Raw genomic sequence first — 10754 nt, 5'->3', positions numbered from 1 at the left:
CTAGTTAGTAAATACAGTAGAATAGAATACAGTAAATACATATGAGATGAGTAGCAGTATGTAAACAGTATTAAAGTGACTAGTTAGTAAATACAGTAGAATAGAATACAGTAAATACATATGAGATGAGTAGCAGTATGTAAACATTATTAAAGTGCCTAGTTAGTAAATACAGTAGAATAGAACACAGTAAATACATATGAGATGAGTAGGAGTATGTAAACAGTATTAAAGTGCCTAGTTAGTAAATACAGTAGAATAGAATACAGTATTTACATATGAGATGAGTAAAGCAGTATGTAAACAGTATTAAAGTGACTAGTGTTCCATTATTAAAGTGGACAGTAATTCTGTGTCTATGTACATGGGGCAGCAGCCTCTAAGGTGCAAGGTTGAATAACCGGGTGGAAACCGCCTAGTCATGACTGTTTAACAGTCTGATGGCCTTGAGATAGAAGCTGTTGTGGAAACCGCCTAGTCATGACTGTTTAACAGTCTGATGGCCTTGAGATAGAAGCTGTTGTGGAAACCGCCTAGTCATGACTGTTTAACAGTCTGATGGCCTTGAGATAGAAGCTGTTTTTCAGTCTCTCGGTCCCTGCTTTGATGCACCTGTACTGACCTCGCCTTCTGGATGATAGCGGGGTGAACAGGCAGTGGCTCGGGTGGTTGATGTCCTTGATGATCTTTTTGGCCTTCCTGTGACATCGGGTGGTGTGGGTGTCCTGGAGGGCAGGTAGTTTTCCCCCGGTGATGCGTTGTGCAGACCTCACTACCCTCTGGAGAGCCTTGTGGTTGTGGGCGGAGCAGTTGCCGTACCAGGCGGTGATACAGCCCGACAGGAGGCTCTCAATTGTGCATCTGTAAAAGTTTGTGATGGTTTTAGGTGCCAAGCCACATTTCTTCAGCCTCCTGAGGTTGAAGAGGCGCTGCTGCGCCTTCTTCACCACGCTGACTGTGTTGGTGGACCATTTCAGATTGTCTGTGATGTGTATGCCGAGGAACTTAAAACTTACTACCCTCTCCACTACTGTTCCATTGATGTGTATAGGGGGGTGCTCCCTCTGCTGTTTCCTGACGCCCACAATCATCTCCTTTGTTTTGTTGACGTTGAGTGAAAGGTTATTTTCCTGACACCACACTTCCAGGGCCCTCACCTCCTCCCTGTAGGCTGTCTTGTCGTTGTTGGTGATCAAGGCTACTACTGTTGTGTCGTCTGCAAACTTGATGATTGAGTTGGAGGCGTGCTTGGCCATGCAGTCATGGGTGAACAGGGAGTACAGGAGGGGGCTGAGCACTCAACCTTGTGGGACCCCTGTGTTGAAGATCAGCGAAGTGGAGATGATGTTTCCTACCTCCAACACCTGGGGGCGGCCTGTCAGGAAGTCCAGGACCCAGTTGCACAGCAGGGTGGGATTGAGACCCAGGGCCTCGAGCTTAATGATGAGCTTGGAGGGTACTATGGTGTTGAATGCTGAGCTATAGTCAATAAACAGCATTCTTACATAGGTATTCGTCTTGTCCAGATGGGATAGGGCAGTGTGCTGCTCAATGGCAATTGCATCGTCTGTGGACCTGTTGGGGCGGTATTCAAACTGAAGTGGGTCTAGGGTGACAGGTAAGGTGGAGGTGATATGATCCTTAACTAGTCTCTCAAAGCACTTCATGATGACAGTATTGAGTGCTACGGTGTGATAGTCATTCAGTTCAGTTATCTATGCCTTCTTGGGTTCAGGAACAACGGTGGCTTGAATACGTCCGTAAACACTCCAGCCAGCTGGTCTGGTCATGCTCTGAGGACGCGGCTAGGGATGCCGTCTGTGCCGGCAGCCTTGCAAGGGTTAACACGTTTAAATGTCTTACTCACGGCTGCCACGGAGAACGAGAGTCCACAGTCCTTGGTAGCGGGCCGCATCAGTGCCACTGTGTTTTCTTCAAAGCAAGACGTCGGTGTCCGTGATGTGACTGGTCTTCCCTTTGTAATCCGTGGTTGTCTGTAGACTGGTCTTCCCTTTGTAATCTGTGATTGTCTGTAGACTGGTCTTCCCTTTGTAATCTGTGATTGTCTGTAGACTGGTCTTCCCTTGGTAATCTGTGATTGTCTGTAGACTGGTCTTCCCTTGGTAATCTGTGATTGTCTGTAGACTGGTCTTCCCTTGGTAATCCGTGATTGTCTGTAGACTGGTCTTCCCTTGGTAATCTGTGGTTGTCTGTAGACTGGTCTTCCCTTGGTAATCCGTGATTGTCTGTAGACCATGCCACATACCTCTTGTGTCTGAGCCGTTGAATTGCGACTCCACCTTGTCAATACGTTTTGCCTGTTTGATCGCTTTACGGAGTTTAAAAAATATATATTTATTTTACCTTTATTTAACTAGGCAAGTCAGTTAAGAACAAATTCTTATTTACAATGACGGCCTACCGGGGAACAGTGGGTTAACTGCCTTGTTCAGGGGCAGAACGACAGATTTTTTACCTTGTCAGCTCAGGGATTCGATCTAGCAACCTTTCGGGTTACTGGCCCAACGCTCCAACCACTAGGCTACCTGCCCCCCCAACAGTTAGTCTCACTGAGATTAAAACAGCTCTTTTCAAGAGAGACCTGGCCGAAATAGTAGCAAGTGTTATACAAAGAAACATTGCCAAGATAACACTACCGTGTAAAAACATCAGCTGACACACGGAGCCGGCAGGACGTACTGTGGAGGGGTACTGCATATGGAGCAGGCAGGACGTACTGTGGAGGGGTACTGCATATGGAGCAGGCAGGACGTACTGTGGAGGTGTACTGCATATGGAGCAGGCAGGACGTACTGTGGAGGGGTACTGCATATGGAGCAGGCAGGACGTACTGTGGAGGTGTACTGCATATGGAGCCGGCAGGACGTACTGTGGAGGGGTACTGCATATGGAGCAGGCAGGACGTACTGTGGAGGGGTACTGCATATGGAGCAGGCAGGACGTACTGTGGAGGGGTACTGCATATGGAGCAGGCAGGACGTACTGTGGAGGGGTACTGCATATGGAGCAGGCAGGACGTACTGTGGAGGGGTACTGCATATGGAGCAGGCAGGACGTACTGTGGAGGTGTACTGCATATGGAGCAGGCAGGACGTACTGTGGAGGGGTACTGCATATGGAGCAGGCAGGACGTACTGTGGAGGGGTACTGCATATGGAGCAGGCAGGACGTACTGTGGAGGGGTACTGCATATGGAGCAGGCAGGACGTACTGTGGAGGTGTACTGCATATGGAGCCGGCAGGACGTACTGTGGAGGGGTACTGCATATGGAGCAGGCAGGACGTACTGTGGAGGTGTACTGCATATGGAGCAGGCAGGACGTACTGTGGAGGGGTACTGCATATGGAGCCGGCAGGACGTACTGTGGAGGGGTACTGCATATGGAGCCGGCAGGACGTACTGTGGAGGGGTACTGCATATGGAGCCGGCAGGACGTACTGTGGAGGGGTACTGCATATGGAGCAGGCAGGACGTACTGTGGAGGGGTACTGCATATGGAGCAGGCAGGACGTACTGTGGAGGGGTACTGCATATGGAGCAGGCAGGACGTACTGTGGAGGTGTACTGCATATGGAGCAGGCAGGACGTACTGTGGAGGGGTACTGCATATGGAGCAGGCAGGACGTACTGTGGAGGTGTACTGCATATGGAGCAGGCAGGACGTACTGTGGAGGTGTACTGCATATGGAGCAGGCAGGACGTACTGTGGAGGTGTACTGCATATGGAGCAGGCAGGACGTACAGTGGAGGTGTACTGCATATGGAGCAGGCAGGACGTACTGTGGAGGGGTACTGCATATGGAGCAGGCAGGACGTACTGTGGAGGTGTACTGCATATGGAGCCGGCAGGACGTACTGTGGAGGGGTACTGCATATGGAGCAGGCAGGACGTACTGTGGAGGTGTACTGCATATGGAGCCGGCAGGACATACTGTGGAGGTGTACTGCATATGGAGCAGGCAGGACGTACTGTGGAGGTGTACTGCATATGGAGCAGGCAGGACGTACTGTGGAGGTGTACTGCATATGGAGCCGGCAGGACGTACTGTGGAGGTGTACTGCATATGGAGCCGGCAGGACGTACTGTGGAGGTGTACTGCATATGGAGCAGGCAGGACGTACTGTGGAGGTGTACTGCATATGGAGCAGGCAGGACGTACTGTGGAGGGTACTGCATATGGAGCCGGCAGGACGTACTGTGGAGGTGTACTGCATATGGAGCCGGCAGGACGTACTGGGAGGTGTACTGCATATGGAGCAGGCAGGACGTACTGTGGAGGTGTACTGCATATGGAGCCGGCAGGACGTACTGTGGAGGTGTACTGCATATGGAGCAGGCAGGACGTACTGTGGAGGTGTACTGCATATGGAGCAGGCAGGACGTACTGTACTGCATATGGAGCAGGCAGGACGTACTGTGGAGGTGTACTGCATATGGAGCAGGCAGGACGTACTGTGGAGGTGTACTGCATATGGAGCAGGCAGGACGTAGGGTGTACTGCATATGGAGCCGGCAGGACGTACTGTGGAGGTGTACTGCATATGGAGCCGGCAGGACGTACTGTGGAGGTGTACTGCATATGGAGCCGGCAGGACGTACTGTGGAGGTGTACTGCATATGGAGCAGGACGTACTGTGGAGGTGTACTGCATATGGAGCCGGCAGGACGTACTGTGGAGGTGTACTGCATATGGAGCAGGCAGGACGTACTGTGGAGGTGTACTGCATATGGAGCCGGCAGGACGTACTGTGGAGGTGTACTGCATATGGAGCAGGCAGGACGTACTGTGGAGGGGTACATATGGAGCAGGCAGGACGTACTGTGGAGGTGTACTGCATATGGAGCCGGCAGGACGTACTGTGGAGGTGTACTGCATATGGAGCAGGCAGGACGTACTGTGGAGGGGTACTGCATATGGAGCCGGCAGGACTGTGGAGGTGTACTGTGGAGGTGTGGAGGTGTACTGCATATGGAGCAGGCAGGACGTACTGTGGAGGTGTACTGCATATGGAGCAGGCAGGACGTATGGGAGCTGCATATGGAGCAGGACGTACTGTGGAGGGGTACTGCATATGGAGCAGGCAGGACGTACTGTGGAGGGGTACTGCATATGGAGCAGGCAGGACGTACTGTGGAGGTGTACTGCATATGGAGCAGGCAGGACGTACTGTGGAGGTGTACTGCATCGAGAGGATAAAGTATTGACAGCCCCACACTCCATAGTCCACTATCGTTTTTACCTTGAAGTCATTCAAAGAGACAAGCTGTTGGAATTTCATGGCTATAGGTAGACACGAGGACAGAGATGAGACAGGTACCTGACAGACTTCTGCAACACCGGTCACTTTAATAATGTTTACATACTGTTTTACCCACTTCATATGAATATACTGTATTCTAGTCATGGTTCATCCTGCTGTCCACTTCATATGAATATACTGTATTCTAGTCATGGTTCATCCTGCTGTCCACTTCATATGAATATACTGTATTCTAGTCATGGTTCATCCTGCTGTCCACTTCATATGAATATACTGTACTCTAGTCATCCTATATAACTACTGCTGTCCATTCATATGTATATACTGTATTCTAGTCATGGTTCATCCTATATAACTACTGCTGTCCACTTCACATGTATATACTGTACTCTAGTTCATCCTATATAACTACTGCTGTCCACTTCATATGAATATACTGTATTCTAGTTCATCCTATATAACTACTGCTGTCCACTTCATATGTAAATACTGTATTCTAGTTCATCCTATATAACTACTGCTGTCCACTTCATATGAATATACTGTATTCTAGTCATGGTTCATCCTGCTGTCTACTTCATATGAATATACTGTATTCTAGTCATGGTTCATCCTATATAACTACTGCTGTCTACTTCATATGAATATACTGTATTCTAGTCATGGTTCATCCTATATAACTACTGCTGTCCACTTCATATGAATATACTGTATTCTAGTCATGGTTCATCCTATATAACTACTGCTGTCCACTTCACATGTATATACTGTACTCTAGTTCATCCTATATAACTACTGCTGTCCACTTCATATGAATATACTGTATTCTAGTCATGGTTCATCCTGCTGTCTACTTCATATGAATATACTGTATTCTAGTCATGGTTCATCCTATATAACTACTGCTGTCCACTTCATATGAATATACTGTATTCTAGTCATGGTTCATCCTGCTGTCTACTTCATATGAATATACTGTATTCTAGTCATGGTTCATCCTATATAACTACTGCTGTCCACTTTATATGTATTTACTGTATTTTAGTCAAAAATTTGGAGATTTCCATACCCAACTACAACATTTTCCGTCAACATAGAACTGCCAAAGGGGGAGGAGTTGCAATCTACTGCAGAGATAGCCTGCAAAGTTCTGTCATACTTTCCAGGTCTATGCCCCAACAGTTCGAGGTTCTAATTTTTAAAATGAATCTCTCCAGAAATAGTCTCTCACTGTTGCCACCTGTTATAGACCCCCCTCAGCTCCCAGCTGTGCCTGGATACCACATGTGAATTGATCGCCCCCATCTAGCTTCAGAGTTCATTCTGTAAGGTGACCTAAACTGGGATATGCTTAACACCACGGCAGTCCTACAATCTAAGCTAGATGCCCTCAATCTCACACAAATCACCAAGGAACCCACCAGGTACAACCCTAAATCCGTAAACATGGGCATCCTCATAGACATTATCCTGACCAACATGCCCTCTAAATACACCTCTGCTGTCTTCAACCAGGATCTTAGCGATCACTGCCTCATTGCCTGCATCCGCTATGGGTCCGCGGTCAAACGACCACCCCTCATCACTGTCAAACGATCCCTAAAACACTTCTGCGAGCAGGCCTTTCTAAACGACCTGGCCCGGGTATCCTGGAGGATATTGACCTCATCCCGTCAGTCGAGGACACCTCATCGTTCTTGAAAAGATTTTTCCTCACCATCTTAAATAAGCATGCCCCTTTCAAAAACTGTAGAACTAAGAACAGATATATCCCTTGGTTCACTCCAGACCTAACTGCCCTTGACCAGCACAAAAACATCCTGTGGCGGACTGCAATAGCATCGAATAGTCCCCACGATATGCAACTGTTCAGGGATGTCAGGAACCAATGTACGCAGTCAGTCAGGAAAGCAAAGGCTAGCTTTTTCCTCCCAACCCCGGCCAACAGCTCCGCACCCCTCGCAGCTACTTGCCCGAGCCTCCCCAGTTTCTCCTTCACCCAAATCCAGATCGCAGATGTTCTGAAAGAGCTGCAAAACCTGGACTCGGACAAATCAGCTGAGCTAGACAATCTGGACCTTCTCTTTCTAAAACTATCCACCGCCATTGTTGCAACCCCTATTACCAGCCTGTTCAACCTCTCTTTCGTATAGTCCGGGATCCCTAAAGATTGGAAAGCTGTCGCGGTCATCCCCCTCTTCAAAGGGGGTGACACTCTAGACCCAAACTGCTAAAGACCTATATCTATCCTACCCTGCCTTTCTAAAGTCTTCGAAAGCCAAGTTAATAAACAGATCACTGAACATATTACTGTTGGAGCTAGAAACACAAGCATATTGTTAGGTATTACTGTTGGAGCTAGAAACACAAGCATATTGTTATGTATTACTGTTGGAGCTAGAAACACAAGCATATTGTTATGTATTACTGTACTGTTGGAGCTAGAAACACAAGCATATTGTTATGTATTACTGTTGGAGCTAGAAACACAAGCATATTGTTATGTATTACTGTTGGAGCTAGAAACACAAGCATATTGTTAGGTATTACTGTACTGTTGGAGCTAGAAACACAAGCATATTGTTAGATATTACTGTTGGAGCTAGAAACACAAGCATATTGTTAGGTATTACTGTTGGAGCTAGAAACACAAGCATATTGTTATGTATTACTGTTGGAGCTAGAAACACAAGCATATTGTTAGGTATTACTGTTGGAGCTAGAAACACAAGCATATTGTTAGGTATTACTGTTGGAGCTAGAAACACAAGCATATTGTTAGGTATTACTGTTGGAGCTAGAAACACAAGCATATTGTTAGGTATTACTGTTGGAGCTAGAAACACAAGCATATTGTTATGTATTACTGTACTGTTGGAGCTAGAAACACAAGCATATTGTTAGGTATTACTGTTGGAGCTAGAAACACAAGCATATTGTTAGGTATTACTGTACTGTTGGAGCTAGAAACACAAGCATATTGTTAGGTATTACTGTTGGAGCTAGAAACACAAGCATATTGTTAGGTATTACTGTTGGAGCTAGAAACACAAGCATATTGTTAGGTATTACTGTACTGTTGGAGCTAGAAACACAAGCATATTGTTAGGTATTACTGTACTGTTGGAGCTAGAAACACAAGCATATTGTTATGTATTACTGTTGGAGCTAGAAACACAAGCATATTGTTATGTATTACTGTTGGAGCTAGAAACACAAGCATATTGTTATGTATTACTGTTGGAGCTAGAAACACAAGCATATTGTTAGGTATTACTGTTGGAGCTAGAAACACAAGCATATTGTTAGGTATTACTGTTGGAGCTAGAAACACAAGCATATTGTTATGTATTACTGTTGGAGCTAGAAACACAAGCATATTGTTATGTATTACTGTTGTTGGAGCTAGAAACACAAGCATATTGTTATGTATTACTGTTGGAGCTAGAAACACAAGCATATTGTTATGTATTACTGTTGGAGCTAGAAACACAAGCATATTGTTAGGTATTACTGTTGGAGCTAGAAACACAAGCATATTGTTAGCTAGTATTACTGTTGGAGCTAGAAACACAAGCATATTGTTATGTATTACTGTTGGAGCTAGAAACACAAGCATATTGTTAGGTATTACTGTTGGAGCTAGAAACACAAGCATATTGTTATGTATTACTGTTGGAGCTAGAAACACAAGCATATTGTTATGTATTACTGTACTGTTGGAGCTAGAAACACAAGCATATTGTTAGGTATTACTGTTGGAGCTAGAAACACAAGCATATTGTTAGGTATTACTGTTGGAGCTAGAAACACAAGCATATTGTTAGGTATTACTGTACTGTTGGAGCTAGAAACACAAGCATATTGTTATGTATTACTGTTGGAGCTAGAAACACAAGCATATTGTTAGGTATTACTGTTGGAGCTAGAAACACAAGCATATTGTTATGTATTACTGTACTGTTGGAGCTAGAAACACAAGCATATTGTTAGGTATTACTGTTGGAGCTAGAAACACAAGCATATTGTTAGGTATTACTGTACTGTTGGAGCTAGAAACACAAGCATATTGTTAGTATTACTGTTGGAGCTAGAAACACAAGCATATTGTTAGGTATTACTGTTGGAGCTAGAAACACAAGCATATTGTTAGGTATTACTGTACTGTTGGAGCTAGAAACACAAGCATATTGTTAGGTATTACTGTACTGTTGGAGCTAGAAACACAAGCATATTGTTATGTATTACTGTTGGAGCTAGAAACACAAGCATATTGTTAGGTATTACTGTACTGTTGGAGCTAGAAACACAAGCATATTGTTATGTATTACTGTTGGAGCTAGAAACACAAGCATATTGTTATGTATTACTGTTGGAGCTAGAAACACAAGCATATTGTTATGTATTACTGTTGGAGCTAGAAACACAAGCATATTGTTAGGTATTACTGTACTGTTGGAGCTAGAAACACAAGCATATTGTTATGTATTACTGTTGGAGCTAGAAACACAAGCATATTGTTATGTATTACTGTTGGAGCTAGAAACACAAGCATATTGTTATGTATTACTGTTGGAGCTAGAAACACAAGCATATTGTTATGTATTACTGTTGGAGCTAGAAACACAAGCATATTGTTATGTATTACTGTTGGAGCTAGAAACACAAGCATATTGTTATGTATTACTGTTGGAGCTAGAAACACAAGCATATTGTTAGGTATTACTGTTGGAGCTAGAAACACAAGCATATTGTTATGTATTACTGTTGGAGCTAGAAACACAAGCATATTGTTAGGTATTACTGTTGGAGCTAGAAACACAAGCATATTGTTAGGTATTACTGTTGGAGCTAGAAACACAAGCATATTGTTAGGTATTACTGTTGGAGCTAGAAACACAAGCATATTGTTAGGTATTACTGTTGGAGCTAGAAACACAAGCATATTGTTATGTATTAGAAACACAAGCATATTGTTATGTATTACTGTTGGAGCTAGAAACACAAGCATATTGTTAGGTATTACTGTTGGACTGTTAGGTTGGAGCTAGAAACACAAGCATATTGTTAGGTAGTTGGAGCTAGAAACACAAGCATATTGTTAGGTATTACTGTACTGTTGGAGCTAGAAACACAAGCATATTGTTAGGTATTACTGTGTTGGAGCTAGAAACACAAGCATACTGTACTGTTGGAGCTAGAAACACAAGCATATTGTTAGGTATTACTGTACTGTTGGAGCTAGAAACACAAGCATATTGTTAGGTATTACTGTTGGAGCTAGAAACACAAGCATATTGTTAGTATATTACTGTTGGAGCTAGAAACACAAGCATATTGTTAGGTATTACTGTACTGTTGGAGCTAGAAACACAAGCATATTGTTAGGTATTACTGTTGGAGCTAGAAACACAAGCATATTGTTAGGTATTACTGTTGGAGCTAGAAACACAAGCATATTGTTATGTAT

At 44.6% G+C, this 10754-nt stretch overlaps 1 protein-coding gene across 5 annotated transcripts in view; it reads right to left on the bottom strand.

Annotated features, from left to right (window-relative positions):
- Nucleotides 1-10754, bottom strand: part of slc15a1b (solute carrier family 15 member 1b) — an 85506-nt gene that overhangs the window by 51069 nt on the left and 23683 nt on the right. The window lies entirely within an intron of this gene.

Source organism: Oncorhynchus tshawytscha, unplaced genomic scaffold (assembly GCF_018296145.1).
Source record: "Oncorhynchus tshawytscha isolate Ot180627B unplaced genomic scaffold, Otsh_v2.0 Un_contig_237_pilon_pilon, whole genome shotgun sequence".
In the NCBI taxonomy this organism is placed as follows: domain Eukaryota; kingdom Metazoa; phylum Chordata; class Actinopteri; order Salmoniformes; family Salmonidae; genus Oncorhynchus; species Oncorhynchus tshawytscha.
The sequence above is the reverse complement of the archived record's forward strand: the minus strand, read 5'-3'. Positions and strand labels throughout refer to the sequence as shown.